Consider the following 24,473-nt stretch of genomic DNA (forward strand, 5'->3'; position numbering starts at 1 on the left):
TCTAACATAGATGGCTTTCTTTAGAGACATAAATGTGGTTCTTCAACTTTGCTGAATAGGCCTAATTGGAAAACAATGAGCCTTTTTCAACCTCGAAAACACTTATTGCAGAAAGTATACCTTTCAAAACTAACTCAGTTCTCATAGGGAAAAATGTGTCATATGCTACTTCTTCTAATACAGATTGGTTTCCTTCAAGAGCCACATGTTGTTCTTCACTTAGCTGAATAGCTCTATTTGGAACAAAATGAGCCTTTCTACACCTTGAAAACTATGGATTGCAGAAAGTATTCCTTGCAAAATTAACTCAGTTCTCACGGAGAAATAATATCCTACATGCTGTGACTTCTAACACACATGGCATCATTTCGAGAGGTACGTGTACATTCAAACTAGCTGAAAAGGCATATTGGAAGCAAAAGGAGCCTAGGACCACCTTGAAACACTTACGTTGCAGGATGTAGTCCTTTCAAAATGTAATTCAATTATTACAAAGAAAAAATGTTCAAGATACGGTAGCTTCTATCACGGATGGGGTTCTTTGGAGATAAACATGTGTTTCTTCAACTCAGCCGAATAGTCCTATGTGGAGCAAACAGAGCCTATGTCGCCTTTGAAACAACTAGGTTGGAGGAATCATTCCTTGGAAACCGAACTCAATTCTCCAAGGGAAACAAAGTGCTAGATGTACCTATTTCTGACACACATGATTTTCTTCAAGAGTTTCATTTGTCTCTTCAACTTAGCTGAATGGGCCTACTTGAAACAAAATGAGCCTTTCACCACCTTCATAAATATGATTTGCAGGAGCTATTCCTTTCAAAAACTAACTCAACTCTCAGAGGGAAACAATGTGCTACATGCTACTACTTCTACTACACATGTGTTTGTAGCAGAGATACATGTGTTTCATCAACTCAGTTGAATAGGCCTATTTGGAACAAAGAGAGCCTCTCTCCACCTTGAAACACCTTAGCTGCAGGAAGCATTCCTTTCAAAAAGTAACTCAGTTATCACAGGAAAACAATGTGCTAGATGTTCCTGTTTATAACACAGATGGTGTTCTTTGGAGAGATTCATATGTTTCCACAACTTCGCTGAATAGGCCTATTTGAACAAATAAGATTTTCCCCTCTTGGAAAACTATGATGGCATTCCTGTCAAAACCTAACTCAATTCTCACAGGGAAACTATGCGCTACATGGTGCAACTTCTAACACAGATTTTTTGATAGAGATCCATGTGTTCCTTCAACTCAGGTGAAGAGGCCTGATTACAGCAAACAGACCAACCTCCACCTTGAAACACCGACATTGCTGGAACAATTCACTCAAAATCTAACTCAATTCTCTCAGGGGAACAAATTGCTAGATGTTCGTGCTTCTAATCTTGACAGTTTTCTTTCCAGAGATACATTTATCTTTGACTCAGCTGAATTGGAGTATATGGGGCAAGCAGACCTACCTGCACCTTGAAACACCAAAGTTGCAGGAAGAATTCCATTTAAAAACTCCCTCCATTCACACAGGGAAACAATGTTGTAGTTGTCACAGCCTCTAACTTGGATGGCTGTCTTTAGAGGCAAAGAAGGGTTCCTTCATGTCAGCTGATTGGGCCTGTTTATAGCCAACAGAGCCTATCTCCACCTTGGAACACGAAAGTTTCAGGAAGAATTTCTTTCAAAAACAAACTCTATTCTTACTGGGAAAAATGTGCCAGATGCTCCCGCTTTGAACACAGATGCTTTACTTCGAGAGGTACATGTGATTCATCAACTCTGCTGAGTAGGCCATTTTGGAAAGAAAACATTCCTTCCTCTACCTTAAACGTTCTGATTTGCAGGGAGTATTCTTTTCAGACACAAATAAATTCTCACCAGGAATCAATGCACTACATGTTGCAGCTCTAACATGGATGGTTTTCTTTGGAGAGGTACATGTATTTCTTCAACACAGCTGAATAGGCTTACTTGGAGCACACAGAACCAATCTTCACCTTGAAACACCAAGTTGCAGGGAGCATTCCCTTAAAAACTAACTCAGTTATCCCAGGAAAGCAACGTGCTATCTAGAAGCTCCTGCTTCTAACACAGCTGGTCATCTTTGGAGAGATACATTTATTTCTTCAACTTAGCTATTAGGCCAATTTGAACACAATGAGACTTTCCCCACCATGAAAACTATGACTCACAGGAAATATTTCCTTCAAATTCTAACTCCATTCTCACAAGGAAACAATGTTCTTGATGCTGCAGGTTCTAACGTAGATAGTTTTTCTGGGACAGATACATGTGTTGCTTCATCTCACCTGAAGGGATCTATTTGGAGAAAAGAGATCCTATCTCCACCTTGAAACACGTGAGTTGCTGGAAGAATTCCTTGAAAATACTAACTCAATTTTCACCAGGAAGCATTGTGCTAGATGCTATGGCTTCTAACACATACTGGTTTATTTGGAAAGGTGCATGTGTTTCTTCACCTAAGCTGAATAGTCTGATTTGGAACAAAATTAGCCTATGTATACCTTAATAACTATGATTTTCAGAAGGTATGCCTTTCACAAGTTAACCCAATTTTCATGGGGAAACAATGTGCTACATGCTATGGCTTCTAACACAATTACTGACTTTCAAGAAATACGTGTGTTTCTTCATCTTAGCTGAGCAGGCCTCCTTGGAACAAAAGAGCCAATCTCCACCTTGAAACACCTAAGTTGCAGGAAGTATTGTTTGTAAAGCTACTGAAGTCTCACATGGAACAATGTGCTACACGTTCCTGCTGCTAACTCTGATGGTTCTCTTTCAAGAGACAAATGAGTTTCTTCAACTTAGGTGAGTAGGACTCTTTGGAGCAAAATGAGCCTTTCTCCACCTTGAAAATTCTCATTTGCATCAAATATTCTTTCCAAAACTAACTCCATCTGACTGGAAAACAACGTGCTAGATGCTCCTGCTTCTAAAAGAGATGGTCATGTTTCGAAAGAATCATTTGTTTCTTCATGTTCACTTAACAGGCCTACTTGGAACAAAATGAGTCTTTCTCCACTTTGAAAACTGTGAGGAGCTTGAAGTGTTCCTCTGAATTCTCAGAAGGAAACATGTGCTAGTTGTTCCAAAACACATGGGTTTCTTTCAAGAGATAGATGTGTTTCATCAACTTAACTGTGTAGGCCTAATTGGAACAAAGAGAGCATAACTCAACCTAAGACAACTCACGTATCAGGAAGGATTCCTTTGCTAAACTAACCCAGTTCTAACAGCAACACAATATGTTAGATGCAGCAGCTTATTACGTAGGTGAATTTCTTCGGAAAGGTACACGTGCTTCTTCACTTCTGGTTAACATACATACTTGGAAGAAAAGCAGCCTTTGCCCACCTTGAAACACTTACGTTTGAGGAAGCATTCCAGTCAAAACCTACTCAATTCTCAGTGGAAATAATGTGGTAGATGCTCCTGCTTCTAACACACATGTTGGTCTTTTGAGAGATTCATTTGTTTCTTCATCTTAGATGAATAGTCCTAGTTGGAGAAAAATGAGACTTAATCCTCCTTCAAAATTCTGATTTGCAGGAAGCATTCCTTACAAAAACTAATCAATATTCAGAGGGAAACAATGTGCTAGATGCTGCAGCTTCTAACATCGAAGGTTTTCTTTGGCGAGTTACATGTGTTTCTTCAACTACCCGAATAGGCCTATTTGGAGCATAGAGAGCCAATCTGAAGCTTCCCAAAATTAAGTGGCAGGCAGTATTCCTTTCAAAAACAAACTCAATTCTCACAGGGGTAAAATGTGCCTAGATGCTCCTGCTTATAACACAGATGGATTTCTTTGAGAGACACATGTGTTGCATGAACTCAGTTGAGTAGGCCAATTTGGAACAAAAAGAACCACCTCCCTCCACCTACAAAATTTTGTTTTGCAGGAAGTATTCCTTTGAAATGAACTCAAAACTCACAGGGAAAACATGTGCGAGATGCTGCAGTTTGTACCATACATGGTTTCCTTTAGAGACATATATTTCTTTCTTCCACTCACCTGAACAAGTCTGTTTGGAGACAACAGAGTGTATCTCCACCTTGACACACCTTAGTGGCAGTAAAAATTCCTTGCAAAAACTAAGTCCATTTTCACAGGGAAACAATGTGCTACATGCTATGGCTTCGAACACAAATTGGTTTCTTTCCAGAGGTACATGTCTTTCTTCAACTAAGCTGAATAATCCTATATGGAACAAAATATGCCTTTCTCCACCTTGATCACTAGGATTTGCAGGAAGTATTCCTTTCCCAAACTCTCTTAATTCTCACAGGGAAACAATGTGCTTAGACACGACTGCTTCTAACACAGATGTCTTTCTTTGGAGCGATATACGTGCTTCAACTTAGCTGAAAAGGCCTATGGGAAGCAGAAGGAGCCCATCATCACCTTGAAACACCAAAGTTGAAGCAAGTATTTCTTTCAAAAACCAACTGAATTCTCACAGGGAAACAATGTGCTAGATGCTGTAGCTTCTAACATGGATGTTTTTCTTTGGGGAGACCCATGTGTTTATTGAACTCAATCGATTAGGCTTATTTGGAGAAAAGAGAGGATGTCCACCTTGAAACACCTAATTTGCAGGAAGGATTCCTTACAAAAACTACTCACTTATCACAGGGTAACAATGAGCTAGAAGCTCCTGCTTCTAACATAGATGGCTTTCTTTAGAGACATAAATGTGGTTCTTCAACTTTGCTGAATAGGCCAAATTGGAAAACAATGAGCCTTTTTCAACCTCGAAAACACTTATTGCAGAAAGTATACCTTTCAAAACTAACTCAGTTCTCATAGGGAAAAATGTGTCATATGCTACTTCTTCTAATACAGATTGGTTTCCTTCAAGAGCCACATGTTGTTCTTCACTTAGCTGAATAGCTCTATTTGGAACAAAATGAGCCTTTCTACACCTTGAAAACTATGGATTGCAGAAAGTATTCCTTGCAAAATTAACTCAGTTCTCACGGAGAAATAATATCCTACATGCTGTGACTTCTAACACACATGGCATCATTTCGAGAGGTACGTGTACATTCAAACTAGCTGAAAAGGCATATTGGAAGCAAAAGGAGCCTAGGACCACCTTGAAACACTTACGTTGCAGGATGTAGTCCTTTCAAAATGTAATTCAATTATTACAAAGAAAAAATGTTCAAGATACGGTAGCTTCTATCACGGATGGGGTTCTTTGGAGATAAACATGTGTTTCTTCAACTCAGCCGAATAGTCCTATGTGGAGCAAACAGAGCCTATGTCGCCTTTGAAACAACTAGGTTGGAGGAATCATTCCTTGGAAACCGAACTCAATTCTCCAAGGGAAACAAAGTGCTAGATGTACCTATTTCTGACACACATGATTTTCTTCAAGAGTTTCATTTGTCTCTTCAACTTAGCTGAATGGGCCTACTTGAAACAAAATGAGCCTTTCACCACCTTCATAAATATGATTTGCAGGAGCTATTCCTTTCAAAAACTAACTCAACTCTCAGAGGGAAACAATGTGCTACATGCTACTACTTCTACTACACATGTGTTTGTAGCAGAGATACATGTGTTTCATCAACTCAGTTGAATAGGCCTATTTGGAACAAAGAGAGCCTCTCTCCACCTTGAAACACCTTAGCTGCAGGAAGCATTCCTTTCAAAAAGTAACTCAGTTATCACAGGAAAACAATGTGCTAGATGTTCCTGTTTATAACACAGATGGTGTTCTTTGGAGAGATTCATATGTTTCCACAACTTCGCTGAATAGGCCTATTTGAACAAATAAGATTTTCCCCTCTTGGAAAACTATGATGGCATTCCTGTCAAAACCTAACTCAATTCTCACAGGGAAACTATGCGCTACATGGTGCAACTTCTAACACAGATTTTTTGATAGAGATCCATGTGTTCCTTCAACTCAGGTGAAGAGGCCTGATTACAGCAAACAGACCAACCTCCACCTTGAAACACCGACATTGCTGGAACAATTCACTCAAAATCTAACTCAATTCTCTCAGGGGAACAAATTGCTAGATGTTCGTGCTTCTAATCTTGACAGTTTTCTTTCCAGAGATACATTTATCTTTGACTCAGCTGAATTGGAGTATATGGGGCAAGCAGACCTACCTGCACCTTGAAACACCAAAGTTGCAGGAAGAATTCCATTTAAAAACTCCCTCCATTCACACAGGGAAACAATGTTGTAGTTGTCACAGCCTCTAACTTGGATGGCTGTCTTTAGAGGCAAAGAAGGGTTCCTTCATGTCAGCTGATTGGGCCTGTTTATAGCCAACAGAGCCTATCTCCACCTTGGAACACGAAAGTTTCAGGAAGAATTTCTTTCAAAAACAAACTCTATTCTCACGGGGAAAAATGTGCCAGATGCTCCTGCTTTGAACACAGATGCTTTACTTCGAGAGGTACATGTGATTCATCAACTCTGCTGAGTAGGCCATTTTGGAAAGAAAACATTCCTTCCTCTACCTTAAACGTTCTGATTTGCAGGTAGTATTCTTTTCAGACACAAATAAATTCTCACCAGGAATCAATGCACTACATGTTGCAGCTCTAACATGGATGGTTTTCTTTGGAGAGGTACATGTATTTCTTCAACACAGCTGAATAGGCTTACTTGGAGCACACAGAACCAATCTTCACCTTGAAACACCAAGTTGCAGGGAGCATTCCCTTAAAAACTAACTCAGTTATCCCAGGAAAGCAACGTGCTATCTAGAAGCTCCTGCTTCTAACACAGCTGGTCATCTTTGGAGAGATACATTTATTTCTTCAACTTAGCTATTAGGCCAATTTGAACACAATGAGACTTTCCCCACCATGAAAACTATGACTCACAGGAAATATTTCCTTCAAATTCTAACTCCATTCTCACAAGGAAACAATGTTCTTGATGCTGCAGGTTCTAACGTAGATAGTTTTTCTGGGACAGATACATGTGTTGCTTCATCTCACCTGAAGGGATCTATTTGGAGAAAAGAGATCCTATCTCCACCTTGAAACACGTGAGTTGCTGGAAGAATTCCTTGAAAATACTAACTCAATTTTCACCAGGAAGCATTGTGCTAGATGCTATGGCTTCTAACACATACTGGTTTATTTGGAAAGGTGCATGTGTTTCTTCACCTAAGCTGAATAGTCTGATTTGGAACAAAATTAGCCTATGTTTACCTTAATAACTATGATTTTCAGAAGGTATGCCTTTCACAAGTTAACCCAATTTTCATGGGGAAACAATGTGCTACATGCTATGGCTTCTAACACAATTACTGACTTTCAAGAAATACGTGTGTTTCTTCATCTTAGCTGAGCAGGCCTCCTTGGAACAAAAGAGCCAATCTCCACCTTGAAACACCTAAGTTGCAGGAAGTATTGTTTGTAAAGCTACTGAAGTCTCACATGGAACAATGTGCTACACGTTCCTGCTGCTAACTCTGATGGTTCTCTTTCAAGAGACAAATGAGTTTCTTCAACTTAGGTGAGTAGGACTCTTTGGAGCAAAATGAGCCTTTCTCCACCTTGAAAATTCTCATTTGCATCAAATATTCTTTCCAAAACTAACTCCATCTGACTGGAAAACAACGTGCTAGATGCTCCTGCTTCTAAAAGAGATGGTCATGTTTCGAAAGAATCATTTGTTTCTTCATGTTCACTTAACAGGCCTACTTGGAACAAAATGAGTCTTTCTCCACTTTGAAAACTGTGAGGAGCTTGAAGTGTTCCTCTGAATTCTCAGAAGGAAACATGTGCTAGTTGTTCCAAAACACATGGGTTTCTTTCAAGAGATAGATGTGTTTCATCAACTTAACTGTGTAGGCCTAATTGGAACAAAGAGAGCATAACTCAACCTAAGACAACTCACGTATCAGGAAGGATTCCTTTGCTAAACTAACCCAGTTCTAACAGCAACACAATATGTTAGATGCAGCAGCTTATTACGTAGGTGAATTTCTTCGGAAAGGTACACGTGCTTCTTCACTTCTGGTTAACATACATACTTGGAAGAAAAGCAGCCTTTGCCCACCTTGAAACACTTACGTTTGAGGAAGCATTCCAGTCAAAACCTACTCAATTCTCAGTGGAAATAATGTGGTAGATGCTCCTGCTTCTAACACACATGTTGGTCTTTTGAGAGATTCATTTGTTTCTTCATCTTAGATGAATAGTCCTAGTTGGAGAAAAATGAGACTTAATCCTCCTTCAAAATTCTGATTTGCAGGAAGCATTCCTTACAAAAACTAATCAATATTCAGAGGGAAACAATGTGCTAGATGCTGCAGCTTCTAACATCGAAGGTTTTCTTTGGCGAGTTACATGTGTTTCTTCAACTACCCGAATAGGCCTATTTGGAGCATAGAGAGCCAATCTGAAGCTTCCGAAAATTAAGTGGCAGGCAGTATTCCTTTCAAAAACAAACTCAATTCTCACAGGGGTAAAATGTGCCTAGATGCTCCTGCTTATAACACAGATGGATTTCTTTGAGAGACACATGTGTTGCATGAACTCAGTTGAGTAGGCCAATTTGGAACAAAAAGAACCACCTCCCTCCACCTACAAAATTTTGTTTTGCAGGAAGTATTCCTTTGAAATGAACTCAAAACTCACAGGGAAAACATGTGCGAGATGCTGCAGTTTGTACCATACATGGTTTCCTTTAGAGACATATATTTCTTTCTTCCACTCACCTGAACAAGTCTGTTTGGAGACAACAGAGTGTATCTCCACCTTGACACACCTTAGTGGCAGTAAAAATTCCTTGCAAAAACTAAGTCCATTTTCACAGGGAAACAATGTGCTACATGCTATGGCTTTGAACACAAATTGGTTTCTTTCCAGAGGTACATGTCTTTCTTCAACTAAGCTGAATAATCCTATATGGAACAAAATATGCCTTTCTCCACCTTGATCACTAGGATTTGCAGGAAGTATTCCTTTCCCAAACTCTCTTAATTCTCACAGGGAAACAATGTGCTTAGACACGACTGCTTCTAACACAGATGTCTTTCTTTGGAGCGATATACGTGCTTCAACTTAGCTGAAAAGGCCTATGGGAAGCAGAAGGAGCCCATCATCACCTTGAAACACCAAAGTTGAAGCAAGTATTTCTTTCAAAAACCAACTGAATTCTCACAGGGAAACAATGTGCTAGATGCTGTAGCTTCTAACATGGATGTTTTTCTTTGGGGAGACCCATGTGTTTATTGAACTCAATCGATTAGGCTTATTTGGAGAAAAGAGAGGATGTCCACCTTGAAACACCTAATTTGCAGGAAGGATTCCTTACAAAAACTACTCACTTATCACAGGGTAACAATGAGCTAGAAGCTCCTGCTTCTAACATAGATGGCTTTCTTTCGAGAGATAAATGTGGTTCTTCAACTTTGCTGAATAGGCCTAATTGGAAAACAATGAGCCTTTTTCAACCTCGAAAACACTTATTGCAGAAAGTATACCTTTCAAAACTAACTCAGTTCTCATAGGGAAAAATGTGTCATATGCTACTTCTTCTAATACAGATTGGTTTCCTTCAAGAGCCACATGTTGTTCTTCACTTAGCTGAATAGCTCTATTTGGAACAAAATGAGCCTTTCTACACCTTGAAAACTATGGATTGCAGAAAGTATTCCTTGCAAAATTAACTCAGTTCTCACGGAGAAATAATATCCTACATGCTGTGACTTCTAACACACATGGCATCATTTTGAGAGATACGTGTATTTTCAAACTAGCTGAAAAGGCATATTGGAAGCAAAAGGAGCCTAGGACCACCTTGAAACACTTACGTTGCAGGATGTAGTCCTTTCAAAATGTAATTCAATTATTACAAAGAAAAAATGTTCAAGATACGGTAGCTTCTATCACGGATGGGGTTCTTTGGAGATAAACATGTGTTTCTTCAACTCAGCCGAATAGTCCTATGTGGAGCAAACAGAGCCTATGTCGCCTTTGAAACAACTAGGTTGGAGGAATCATTCCTTGGAAACCGAACTCAATTCTCCAAGGGAAACAAAGTGCTAGATGTACCTATTTCTGACACACATGATTTTCTTCAAGAGTTTCATTTGTCTCTTCAACTTAGCTGAATGGGCCTACTTGAAACAAAATGAGCCTTTCACCACCTTCATAAATATGATTTGCAGGAGCTATTCCTTTCAAAAACTAACTCAACTCTCAGAGGGAAACAATGTGCTACATGCTACTACTTCTACTACACATGTGTTTGTAGCAGAGATACATGTGTTTCATCAACTCAGTTGAATAGGCCTATTTGGAACAAAGAGAGCCTCTCTCCACCTTGAAACACCTTAGCTGCAGGAAGCATTCCTTTCAAAAAGTAACTCAGTTATCACAGGAAAACAATGTGCTAGATGTTCCTGTTTATAACACAGATGGTGTTCTTTGGAGAGATTCATATGTTTCCACAACTTCGCTGAATAGGCCTATTTGAACAAATAAGATTTTCCCCTCTTGGAAAACTATGATGGCATTCCTGTCAAAACCTAACTCAATTCTCACAGGGAAACTATGCGCTACATGGTGCAACTTCTAACACAGATTTTTTGATAGAGATCCATGTGTTCCTTCAACTCAGGTGAAGAGGCCTGATTACAGCAAACAGACCAACCTCCACCTTGAAACACCGACATTGCTGGAACAATTCACTCAAAATCTAACTCAATTCTCTCAGGGGAACAAATTGCTAGATGTTCGTGCTTCTAATCTTGACAGTTTTCTTTCCAGAGATACATTTATCTTTGACTCAGCTGAATTGGAGTATATGGGGCAAGGAGACCTACCTGCACCTTGAAACACCAAAGTTGCAGGAAGAATTCCATTTAAAAACTCCCTCCATTCACACAGGGAAACAATGTTGTAGTTGTCACAGCCTCTAACTTGGATGGCTGTCTTTAGAGGCAAAGAAGGGTTCCTTCATGTCAGCTGATTGGGCCTGTTTATAGCCAACAGAGCCTATCTCCACCTTGGAACACGAAAGTTTCAGGAAGAATTTCTTTCAAAAACAAACTCTATTCTCACGGGGAAAAATGTGCCAGATGCTCCTGCTTTGAACACAGATGCTTTACTTCGAGAGGTACATGTGATTCATCAACTCTGCTGAGTAGGCCATTTTGGAAAGAAAACATTCCTTCCTCTACCTTAAACGTTCTGATTTGCAGGTAGTATTCTTTTCAGACACAAATAAATTCTCACCAGGAATCAATGCACTACATGTTGCAGCTCTAACATGGATGGTTTTCTTTGGAGAGGTACATGTATTTCTTCAACACAGCTGAATAGGCTTACTTGGAGCACACAGAACCAATCTTCACCTTGAAACACCAAGTTGCAGGGAGCATTCCCTTAAAAACTAACTCAGTTATCCCAGGAAAGCAACGTGCTATCTAGAAGCTCCTGCTTCTAACACAGCTGGTCATCTTTGGAGAGATACATTTATTTCTTCAACTTAGCTATTAGGCCAATTTGAACACAATGAGACTTTCCCCACCATGAAAACTATGACTCACAGGAAATATTTCCTTCAAATTCTAACTCCATTCTCACAAGGAAACAATGTTCTTGATGCTGCAGGTTCTAACGTAGATAGTTTTTCTGGGACAGATACATGTGTTGCTTCATCTCACCTGAAGGGATCTATTTGGAGAAAAGAGATCCTATCTCCACCTTGAAACACGTGAGTTGCTGGAAGAATTCCTTGAAAATACTAACTCAATTTTCACCAGGAAGCATTGTGCTAGATGCTATGGCTTCTAACACATACTGGTTTATTTGGAAAGGTGCATGTGTTTCTTCACCTAAGCTGAATAGTCTGATTTGGAACAAAATTAGCCTATGTTTACCTTAATAACTATGATTTTCAGAAGGTATGCCTTTCACAAGTTAACCCAATTTTCATGGGGAAACAATGTGCTACATGCTATGGCTTCTAACACAATTACTGACTTTCAAGAAATACGTGTGTTTCTTCATCTTAGCTGAGCAGGCCTCCTTGGAACAAAAGAGCCAATCTCCACCTTGAAACACCTAAGTTGCAGGAAGTATTGTTTGTAAAGCTACTGAAGTCTCACATGGAACAATGTGCTACACGTTCCTGCTGCTAACTCTGATGGTTCTCTTTCAAGAGACAAATGAGTTTCTTCAACTTAGGTGAGTAGGACTCTTTGGAGCAAAATGAGCCTTTCTCCACCTTGAAAATTCTCATTTGCATCAAATATTCTTTCCAAAACTAACTCCATCTGACTGGAAAACAACGTGCTAGATGCTCCTGCTTCTAAAAGAGATGGTCATGTTTCGAAAGAATCATTTGTTTCTTCATGTTCACTTAACAGGCCTACTTGGAACAAAATGAGTCTTTCTCCACTTTGAAAACTGTGAGGAGCTTGAAGTGTTCCTCTGAATTCTCAGAAGGAAACATGTGCTAGTTGTTCCAAAATACATGGGTTTCTTTCAAGAGATAGATGTGTTTCATCAACTTAACTGTGTAGGCCTAATTGGAACAAAGAGAGCATAACTCAACCTAAGACAACTCACGTATCAGGAAGGATTCCTTTGCTAAACTAACCCAGTTCTAACAGCAACACAATATGTTAGATGCAGCAGCTTATTACGTAGGTGAATTTCTTCGGAAAGGTACACGTGCTTCTTCACTTCTGGTTAACATACATACTTGGAAGAAAAGCAGCCTTTGCCCACCTTGAAACACTTACGTTTGAGGAAGCATTCCAGTCAAAACCTACTCAATTCTCAGTGGAAATAATGTGGTAGATGCTCCTGCTTCTAACACACATGTTGGTCTTTTGAGAGATTCATTTGTTTCTTCATCTTAGATGAATAGTCCTAGTTGGAGAAAAATGAGACTTAATCCTCCTTCAAAATTCTGATTTGCAGGAAGCATTCCTTACAAAAACTAATCAATATTCAGAGGGAAACAATGTGCTAGATGCTGCAGCTTCTAACATCGAAGGTTTTCTTTGGCGAGTTACATGTGTTTCTTCAACTACCCGAATAGGCCTATTTGGAGCATAGAGAGCCAATCTGAAGCTTCCCAAAATTAAGTGGCAGGCAGTATTCCTTTCAAAAACAAACTCAATTCTCACAGGGGTAAAATGTGCCTAGATGCTCCTGCTTATAACACAGATGGATTTCTTTGAGAGACACATGTGTTGCATGAACTCAGTTGAGTAGGCCAATTTGGAACAAAAAGAACCACCTCCCTCCACCTACAAAATTTTGTTTTGCAGGAAGTATTCCTTTGAAATGAACTCAAAACTCACAGGGAAAACATGTGCGAGATGCTGCAGTTTGTACCATACATGGTTTCCTTTAGAGACATATATTTCTTTCTTCCACTCACCTGAACAAGTCTGTTTGGAGACAACAGAGTGTATCTCCACCTTGACACACCTTAGTGGCAGTAAAAATTCCTTGCAAAAACTAAGTCCATTTTCACAGGGAAACAATGTGCTACATGCTATGGCTTCGAACACAAATTGGTTTCTTTCCAGAGGTACATGTCTTTCTTCAACTAAGCTGAATAATCCTATATGGAACAAAATATGCCTTTCTCCACCTTGATCACTAGGATTTGCAGGAAGTATTCCTTTCCCAAACTCTCTTAATTCTCACAGGGAAACAATGTGCTTAGACACGACTGCTTCTAACACAGATGTCTTTCTTTGGAGCGATATACGTGCTTCAACTTAGCTGAAAAGGCCTATGGGAAGCAGAAGGAGCCCATCATCACCTTGAAACACCAAAGTTGAAGCAAGTATTTCTTTCAAAAGCCAACTGAATTCTCACAGGGAAACAATGTGCTAGATGCTGTAGCTTCTAACATGGATGTTTTTCTTTGGGGAGACCCATGTGTTTATTGAACTCAATCGATTAGGCTTATTTGGAGAAAAGAGAGGATGTCCACCTTGAAACACCTAATTTGCAGGAAGGATTCCTTACAAAAACTACTCACTTATCACAGGGTAACAATGAGCTAGAAGCTCCTGCTTCTAACATAGATGGCTTTCTTTCGAGAGATAAATGTGGTTCTTCAACTTTGCTGAATAGGCCTATTTGGAAAACAATGACCCTTTTCCAACCTCGAAAACACTTATTGCAGAAAGCATACCTTTCAAAACTAACTCAGTTCTCATAGGGAAAAATGTGTCATATGCTACTTCTTCTAACACAGATTGGTTTCCTTCAAGAGCGACATGTTGTTCTTCACTTAGCTGAATAGCTCTATTTGGAACAAAATGAGCCTTTCTACACCTTGAAAACTATGGATTGCAGAAAGTATTCCTTGCAAAATTAACTCAGTTCTCAAGGAGAAATAATATCCCACATGCTATGACTTCTAACACACATGGCATCATTTCGAGAGATACGTGTATTTTCAAACTAGCTTAAAAGGCATATTCGAAGCAAAAGGAGCCTATGACCACCTTAAAACACTTACGTTGCAGGATGTAGTCCTTTCAAAATGTAACTCAATTATTACAAAGAAAAAATGTTCAAGATACGGTAGCTTCTATCACGGATGGGGTTCTTTGGAGATAAACATGAGTTTCTTCAACTCAGCCGAATAGTCCTATGTGGAGCAAACAGAGCCTATGTCGCCTTTGAAACAACTAGGTTGGAGGAATCGTTCCTTGGAAACCGAACTCAATTCTCCAAGGGAAACAAAGTGCTAGATGCACCTATTTCTGACACACATGATTTTCTTCAAAAGTTTCATTTGTCTCTTCAACTTAGCTGAATGGGCCTCCTTGAAACAAAATGAGCCTTTCACCACCTTCATAAATATGATTTGCAGGAACTATTCCTTTCAAAAAGTAACTCAACTCTCAGAGGGAAACAATGTGCTACATGCTACTACTTCTACTACACATGTGTTTGTAGCAGAGATACATGTGTTTCATCAACTCAGTTGAATAGGCCTATTTGGAACAAAGAGAGCCTCTCTCCACCTTGAAACACCTTAGCTGCAGGAAGCATTCCTTTCAAAAAGTAACCCAGTTATCACAGGAAAACAATGTGCTAGATGTTCCTGTTTATAACACAGATGGTGTTCTTTGGAGAGATTCATATGTTTCCACAACTTTGCTGAATAGGCCTATTTGAACAAATAAGATTTTCCCCTCTTGGAAAACTATGATGGCATTCCTGTCAAAACCTAACTCAATTCTCACAGGGAAACTATGCGCTACATGGTGCAACTTCTAACCCAGATTTTTTGATAGAGATCCATGTGTTCCTTCAACTCAGGTGAAGAGGCCTGATTACAGCAAACAGACCAATCTCCACCTTGAAACACCGACATTGCTGGAACAATTCACTCAAAATCTAACTCAATTCTCTCAGGGGAACAAATTGCTAGATGTTCGTGCTTCTAATCTTGACAGTTTTCTTTCCAGAGATACATTTATCTTTGACTCAGCTGAATTGGAGTATTTGGGGCAATCAGACCTACCTGCACCTTGAAACACCAAAGTTGCAGGAAGAATTCCATTTAAAAACTCGCTCCATTCACACAGGGAAACAATGTTGTAGTTGTCACAGCCTTTAACTTGGATGGTTGTCATTAGAGGGAAAGAAGGGTTCTTCATGTCAGCTGATTGGGCCTGTTTGTAGCCAAAAGAGCCTATCTCCACCTTGGAACACGAAAGTTTCAGGAAGAATACCTTTCAAAAACAAACTCTATTCTCAAGGGGAAAAATGTGCCAGATGCTCCTGCTTTGAACACAGCTGGTTTACTTCGAGAGGTACATGTGATTCATCAACTCTGCTGAGTAGGCCATTTTGGAGAAAAAAACATTCCTTCCTCTACATTAAACGTTCTGATTTGCAGGTAGTATTCTTTTCAGACATTAAGTAAATTCTCACAAGGAATCAATGCACTACATGTTGCAGCTCTAACATGGATGGTTTTCTTTGGAGAGGTACATGTATTTCTTCAACACAGCTGAATAGGCTTACTTGGAGCACACAGAACCAATCTTCACCTTGAAACTCCAAGTTGCAGGGAGCATTCCCTTAAAAACTAACTCAGTTATCCCAGGAAAGCAACGTGCTATCTAGAAGCTCCTGCTTCTAACACAGCTGGTCATCTTTGCAGAGATACATTTATTTCTACAACTTAGCTATTAGGCCAATTTGAACAAAATGAGACTTTCCCCACCATGAAAACTATGACTCACAGGAAATATTTCCTTCAAATTCTAACTCCATTCTCACAAGGAAACAATGTTCTTGATGCTGCAGGTTCTAACGTAGATAGTTTTTCTGGGACAGATACATGTGTTGCTTCATCTCACCTGAAGGGATCTATTTGGAGAAAAGAGATCCTATCTCCACCTTGAAACACGTGAGTTGCTGGAAGAATTCCTTGAAAATACTAACTCAATTTTCACCAGGAAGCATTGTGCTAGATGCTATGGCTTCTAACACATACTGGTTTATTTGGAAAGGTGCATGTGTTTCTTCACCTAAGCTGAATAGTCTGATTTGGAACAAAATTAGCCTATGTGTACCTTAATAACTATGATTTTCAGAAGGTATGCCTTTCACAAGTTAACCCAATTTTCATGGGGAAACAATGTGCTACATGCTATGGCTTCTAACACAATTACTGACTTTCAAGAAATACGTGTGTTTCTTCATCTTAGCTGAGCAGGCCTCCTTGGAACAAAAGAGCCAATCTCCACCTTGAAACACCTAAGTTGCAGGAAGTATTGTTTGTAAAGCTACTGAAGTCTCACATGGAACAATGTGCTACACGTTCCTGCTGCTAACTCTGATGGTTCTCTTTCAAGAGACAAATGAGTTTCTTCAACTTAGGTGAGTAGGACTCTTTGGAGCAAAATGAGCCTTTCTCCACCTTGAAAATTCTCATTTGCATCAAATATTCTTTCCAAAACTAACTCCATCTGACTGGAAAACAACGTGCTAGATGCTCCTGCTTCTAAAAGAGATGGTCATGTTTCGAAAGAATCATTTGTTTCTTCATGTTCACTTAACAGGCCTACTTGGAACAAAATGAGTCTTTCTCCACTTTGAAAACTGTGAGGAGCTTGAAGTGTTCCTCTGAATTCTCAGAAGGAAACATGTGCTAGTTGTTCCAAAACACATGGGTTTCTTTCAAGAGATAGATGTGTTTCATCAACTTAACTGTGTAGGCCTAATTGGAACAAAGAGAGCATAACTCAACCTAAGACAACTCACGTATCAGGAAGGATTCCTTTGCTAAACTAACCCAGTTCTAACAGCAACACAATATGTTAGATGCAGCAGCTTATTACGTAGGTGAATTTCTTCGGAAAGGTACACGTGCTTCTTCACTTCTGGTTAACATACATACTTGGAAGAAAAGCAGCCTTTGCCCACCTTGAAACACTTACGTTTGAGGAAGCATTCCAGTCAAAACCTACTCAATTCTCAGTGGAAATAATGTGGTAGATGCTCCTGCTTCTAACACACATGTTGGTCTTTTGAGAGATTCATTTGTTTCTTCATCTTAGATGAATAGTCCTAGTTGGAGAAAAATGAGACTTAATCCTCCTTCAAAATTCTGATTTGCAGGAAGTATTCCTTACAAAAACTAATCAATATTCAGAGGGAAACAATGTGCTAGATGCTGCAGCTTCTAACATCGAAGGTTTTCTTTGGCGAGTTACATGTGTTTCTTCAACTACCCGAATAGGCCTATTTGGAGCATAGAGAGCCAATCTGAAGCTTCCCAAAATTAAGTGGCAGGCAGTATTCCTTTCAAAAACAAACTCAATTCTCACAGGGATAAAATGTGCCTAGATGCTCCTGCTTATAACACAGATGGATTTCTTTGAGAGACACATGTGTTGCATGAACTCAGTTGAGTAGGCCAATTTGGAACAAAAAGAACCACCTCCCTCCACCTACAAAATTTTGTTTTGCAGGAAGTATTCCTTTGAAATGAACTCAAAACTCACAGGGAAAACATGTGCGAGATGCTGCAGTTTGTACCATACATGGTTTCCTTTAGAGACATATATTTCTTTCTTCCACTCACCTGAACAAGTCTGTTTGGAGACAACAGAGTGTATCTCCACCTTGACACACCTTAGTGGCAGTAAAAATTCCTTGCAAAAACTAAGTCCATTTTCACAGGGAAACAATGTGCTACATGCTATGGCTTCGAACACAAATTGGTTTCTTTCCAGAGGTACATGTCTTTCTTCAACTAAGCTGAATAATCCTATATGGAACAAAATATGCCTTTCTCCACCTTGATCACTAGGATTTGCAGGAAGTATTCCTTTCCCAAACTCTCTTAATTCTCACAGGGAAACAATGTGCTTAGACACGACTGCTTCTAACACAGATGTCTTTCTTTGGAGCGATATACGTGCTTCAACTTAGCTGAAAAGGCCTATGGGAAGCAGAAGGAGCCCATCATCACCTTGAAACACCAAAGTTGAAGCAAGTATTTCTTTCAAAAACCAACTGAATTCTCACAGGGAAACAATGTGCTAGATGCTGTAGCTTCTAACATGGATGTTTTTCTTTGGGGAGACCCATGTGTTTATTGAACTCAATCGATTAGGCTTATTTGGAGAAAAGAGAGGATGTCCACCTTGAAACACCTAATTTGCAGGAAGGATTCCTTACAAAAACTACTCACTTATCACAGGGTAACAATGAGCTAGAAGCTCCTGCTTCTAACATAGATGGCTTTCTTTAGAGACATAAATGTGGTTCTTCAACTTTGCTGAATAGGCCTATTTGGAAAACAATGACCCTTTTCCAACCTCGAAAACACTTATTGCAGAAAGCATACCTTTCAAAACTAACTCAGTTCTCATAGGGAAAAATGTGTCATATGCTACTTCTTCTAACACAGATTGGTTTCCTTCAAGAGCGACATGTTGTTCTTCACTTAGCTGAATAGCTCTATTTGGAACAAAATGAGCCTTTCTACACCTTGAAAACTATGGATTGCAGAAAGTATTCCTTGCAAAATTAACTCAGTTCTCAAGGAGAAATAATATCCCACATGCTATGACTTCTAACACACATGGCATCATTTCGAGAGATACGTGTATTTTCAAACTAGCTTAAAAGGCATATTCGAAGCAAAAGGAGCCTATGACCACCTTAAAACACTTACGTTGCAGGATGTAGTCCTTTCAAAATGTAACTCAATTATTACAAAGAAAAAATGTTCAAGATACGGTAGCTTCTATCACGGATGGGGTTCTTTGGAGATAAACATGAGTTTCTTCAACTCAGCCGAATAGTCCTATGTGGAGCAAACAGAGCCTATGTCGCCTTTGAAACAACTAGGTTGGAGGAATCGTTCCTTGGAAACCGAACTCAATTCTCCAAGGGAAACAAAGTGCTAGATGCACCTATTTCTGACACACATGATTTTCTTCAAAAGTTTCATTTGTCTCTTCAACTTAGCTGAATGGGCCTCCTTGAAACAAAATGAGCCTTTCACCACCTTCATAAATATGATTTGCAGGAACTATTCCTTTCAAAAAGTAACTCAACTCTCAGAGGGAAACAATGTGCTACATGCTACTACTTCTACTACACATGTGTTTGTAGCAGAGATACATGTGTTTCATCAACTCAGTTGAATAGGCCTATTTGGAACAAAGAGAGCCTCTCTCCACCTTGAAACACCTTAGCTGCAGGAAGCATTCCTTTCAAAAAGTAACCCAGTTATCACAGGAAAACAATGTGCTAGATGTTCCTGTTTATAACACAGATGGTGTTCTTTGGAGAGATTCATATGTTTCCACAACTTTGCTGAATAGGCCTATTTGAACAAATAAGATTTTCCCCTCTTGGAAAACTATGATGGCATTCCTGTCAAAACCTAACTCAATTCTCACAGGGAAACTATGCGCTACATGGTGCAACTTCTAACCCAGATTTTTTGATAGAGATCCATGTGTTCCTTCAACTCAGGTGAAGAGGCCTGATTACAGCAAACAGACCAATCTCCACCTTGAAACACCGACATTGCTGGAACAATTCACTCAAAATCTAACTCAATTCTCTCAGGGGAACAAATTGCTAGATGTTCGTGCTTCTAATCTTGACAGTTTTCTTTCCAGAGATACATTTATCTTTGACTCAGCTGAATTGGAGTATTTGGGGCAATCAGACCTACCTGCACCTTGAAACACCAAAGTTGCAGGAAGAATTCCATTTAAAAACTCGCTCCATTCACACAGGGAAACAATGTTGTAGTTGTCACAGCCTTTAACTTGGATGGTTGTCATTAGAGGGAAAGAAGGGTTCTTCATGTCAGCTGATTGGGCCTGTTTGTAGCCAAAAGAGCCTATCTCCACCTTGGAACACGAAAGTTTCAGGAAGAATACCTTTCAAAAACAAACTCTATTCTCAAGGGGAAAAATGTGCCAGATGCTCCTGCTTTGAACACAGCTGGTTTACTTCGAGAGGTACATGTGATTCATCAACTCTGCTGAGTAGGCCATTTTGGAGAAAAAAACATTCCTTCCTCTACATTAAACGTTCTGATTTGCAGGTAGTATTCTTTTCAGACATTAAGTAAATTCTCACAAGGAATCAATGCACTACATGTTGCAGCTCTAACATGGATGGTTTTCTTTGGAGAGGTACATGTATTTCTTCAACACAGCTGAATAGGCTTACTTGGAGCACACAGAACCAATCTTCACCTTGAAACTCCAAGTTGCAGGGAGCATTCCCTTAAAAACTAACTCAGTTATCCCAGGAAAGCAACGTGCTATCTAGAAGCTCCTGCTTCTAACACAGCTGGTCATCTTTGCAGAGATACATTTATTTCTACAACTTAGCTATTAGGCCAATTTGAACAAAATGAGACTTTCCCCACCATGAAAACTATGACTCACAGGAAATATTTCCTTCAAATTCTAACTCCATTCTCACAAGGAAACAATGTTCTTGATGCTGCAGGTTCTAACGTAGATAGTTTTTCTGGGACAGATACATGTGTTGCTTCATCTCACCTGAAGGGATCTATTTGGAGAAAAGAGATCCTATCTCCACCTTGAAACACGTGAGTTGCTGGAAGAATTCCTTGAAAATACTAACTCAATTTTCACCAGGAAGCATTGTGCTAGATGCTATGGCTTCTAACACATACTGGTTTATTTGGAAAGGTGCATGTGTTTCTTCACCTAAGCTGAATAGTCTGATTTGGAACAAAATTAGCCTATGTGTACCTTAATAACTATGATTTTCAGAAGGTATGCCTTTCACAAGTTAACCCAATTTTCATGGGGAAACAATGTGCTACATGCTATGGCTTCTAACACAATTACTGACTTTCAAGAAATACGTGTGTTTCTTCATCTTAGCTGAGCAGGCCTCCTTGGAACAAAAGAGCCAATCTCCACCTTGAAACACCTAAGTTGCAGGAAGTATTGTTTGTAAAGCTACTGAAGTCTCACATGGAACAATGTGCTACACGTTCCTGCTGCTAACTCTGATGGTTCTCTTTCAAGAGACAAATGAGTTTCTTCAACTTAGGTGAGTAGGACTCTTTGGAGCAAAATGAGCCTTTCTCCACCTTGAAAATTCTCATTTGCATCAAATATTCTTTCCAAAACTAACTCCATCTGACTGGAAAACAACGTGCTAGATGCTCCTGCTTCTAAAAGAGATGGTCATGTTTCGAAAGAATCATTTGTTTCTTCATGTTCACTTAACAGGCCTACTTGGAACAAAATGAGTCTTTCTCCACTTTGAAAACTGTGAGGAGCTTGAAGTGTTCCTCTGAATTCTCAGAAGGAAACATGTGCTAGTTGTTCCAAAACACATGGGTTTCTTTCAAGAGATAGATGTGTTTCATCAACTTAACTGTGTAGGCCTAATTGGAACAAAGAGAGCATAACTCAACCTAAGACAACTCACGTATCAGGAAGGATTCCTTTGCTAAACTAACCCAGTTCTAACAGCAACACAATATGTTAGATGCAGCAGCTTATTACGTAGGTGAATTTCTTCGGAAAGGTACACGTGCTTCTTCACTTCTGGTTAACATACATACTTGGAAGAAAAGCAGCCTTTGCCCACCTTGAAACACTTACGTTTGAGGAAGCATTCCAGTCAAAACCTACTCAATTCTCAGTGGAAATAATGTGGTAGATGCTCCTGCTTCTAACACACATGTTGGTCTTTTGAGAGATTCATTTGTTTCTTCATCTTAGATGAATAGTCCTAGTTGGAGAAAAATGAGACTTAATCCTCCTTCAAAATTCTGATTTGCAGGAAGTATTCCTTACAAAAACTAATCAATATTCAGAGGGAAACAATGTGCTAGATGCTGCAGCTTCTAACATCGAAGGTTTTCTTTGGCGAGTTACATGTGTTTCTTCAACTACCCGAATAGGCCTATTTGGAGCATAGAGAGCCAATCTGAAGCTTCCCAAAATTAAGTGGCAGGCAGTATTCCTTTCAAAAACAAACTCAATTCTCACAGGGGTAAAATGTGCCTAGATGCTCCTGCTTATAACACAGATGGATTTCTTTGAGAGACACATGTGTTGCATGAACTCAGTTGAGTAGGCCAATTTGGAACAAAAAGAACCACCTCCCTCCACCTACAAAATTTTGTTTTGCAGGAAGTATTCCTTTGAAATGAACTCAAAACTCACAGGGAAAACATGTGCGAGATGCTGCAGTTTGTACCATACATGGTTTCCTTTAGAGACATATATTTCTTTCTTCCACTCACCTGAACAAGTCTGTTTGGAGACAACAGAGTGTATCTCCACCTTGACACACCTTAGTGGCAGTAAAAATTCCTTGCAAAAACTAAGTCCATTTTCACAGGGAAACAATGTGCTACATGCTATGGCTTCGAACACAAATTGGTTTCTTTCCAGAGGTACATGTCTTTCTTCAACTAAGCTGAATAATCCTATATGGAACAAAATATGCCTTTCTCCACCTTGATCACTAGGATTTGCAGGAAGTATTCCTTTCCCAAACTCTCTTAATTCTCACAGGGAAACAATGTGCTTAGACACGACTGCTTCTAACACAGATGTCTTTCTTTGGAGCGATATACGTGCTTCAACTTAGCTGAAAAGGCCTATGGGAAGCAGAAGGAGCCCATCATCACCTTGAAACACCAAAGTTGAAGCAAGTATTTCTTTCAAAAACCAACTGAATTCTCACAGGGAAACAATGTGCTAGATGCTGTAGCTTCTAACATGGATGTTTTTCTTTGGGGAGACCCATGTGTTTATTGAACTCAATCGATTAGGCTTATTTGGAGAAAAGAGAGGATGTCCACCTTGAAACACCTAATTTGCAGGAAGGATTCCTTACAAAAACTACTCACTTATCACAGGGTAACAATGAGCTAGAAGCTCCTGCTTCTAACATAGATGGCTTTCTTTAGAGACATAAATGTGGTTCTTCAACTTTGCTGAATAGGCCTATTTGGAAAACAATGACCCTTTTCCAACCTCGAAAACACTTATTGCAGAAAGCATACCTTTCAAAACTAACTCAGTTCTCATAGGGAAAAATGTGTCATATGCTACTTCTTCTAACACAGATTGGTTTCCTTCAAGAGCGACATGTTGTTCTTCACTTAGCTGAATAGCTCTATTTGGAACAAAATGAGCCTTTCTACACCTTGAAAACTATGGATTGCAGAAAGTATTCCTTGCAAAATTAACTCAGTTCTCAAGGAGAAATAATATCCCACATGCTATGACTTCTAACACACATGGCATCATTTCGAGAGATACGTGTATTTTCAAACTAGCTTAAAAGGCATATTCGAAGCAAAAGGAGCCTATGACCACCTTAAAACACTTACGTTGCAGGATGTAGTCCTTTCAAAATGTAACTCAATTATTACAAAGAAAAAATGTTCAAGATACGGTAGCTTCTATCACGGATGGGGTTCTTTGGAGATAAACATGAGTTTCTTCAACTCAGCCGAATAGTCCTATGTGGAGCAAACAGAGCCTATGTCGCCTTTGAAACAACTAGGTTGGAGGAATCGTTCCTTGGAAACCGAACTCAATTCTCCAAGGGAAACAAAGTGCTAGATGCACCTATTTCTGACACACATGATTTTCTTCAAAAGTTTCATTTGTCTCTTCAACTTAGCTGAATGGGCCTCCTTGAAACAAAATGAGCCTTTCACCACCTTCATAAATATGATTTGCAGGAACTATTCCTTTCAAAAAGTAACTCAACTCTCAGAGGGAAACAATGTGCTACATGCTACTACTTCTACTACACATGTGTTTGTAGCAGAGATACATGTGTTTCATCAACTCAGTTGAATAGGCCTATTTGGAACAAAGAGAGCCTCTCTCCACCTTGAAACACCTTAGCTGCAGGAAGCATTCCTTTCAAAAAGTAACCCAGTTATCACAGGAAAACAATGTGCTAGATGTTCCTGTT

This window comes from Castor canadensis, chromosome 7 (assembly GCF_047511655.1).
Source record: "Castor canadensis chromosome 7, mCasCan1.hap1v2, whole genome shotgun sequence".
Classification (NCBI taxonomy): Eukaryota; Metazoa; Chordata; class Mammalia; order Rodentia; family Castoridae; genus Castor; species Castor canadensis.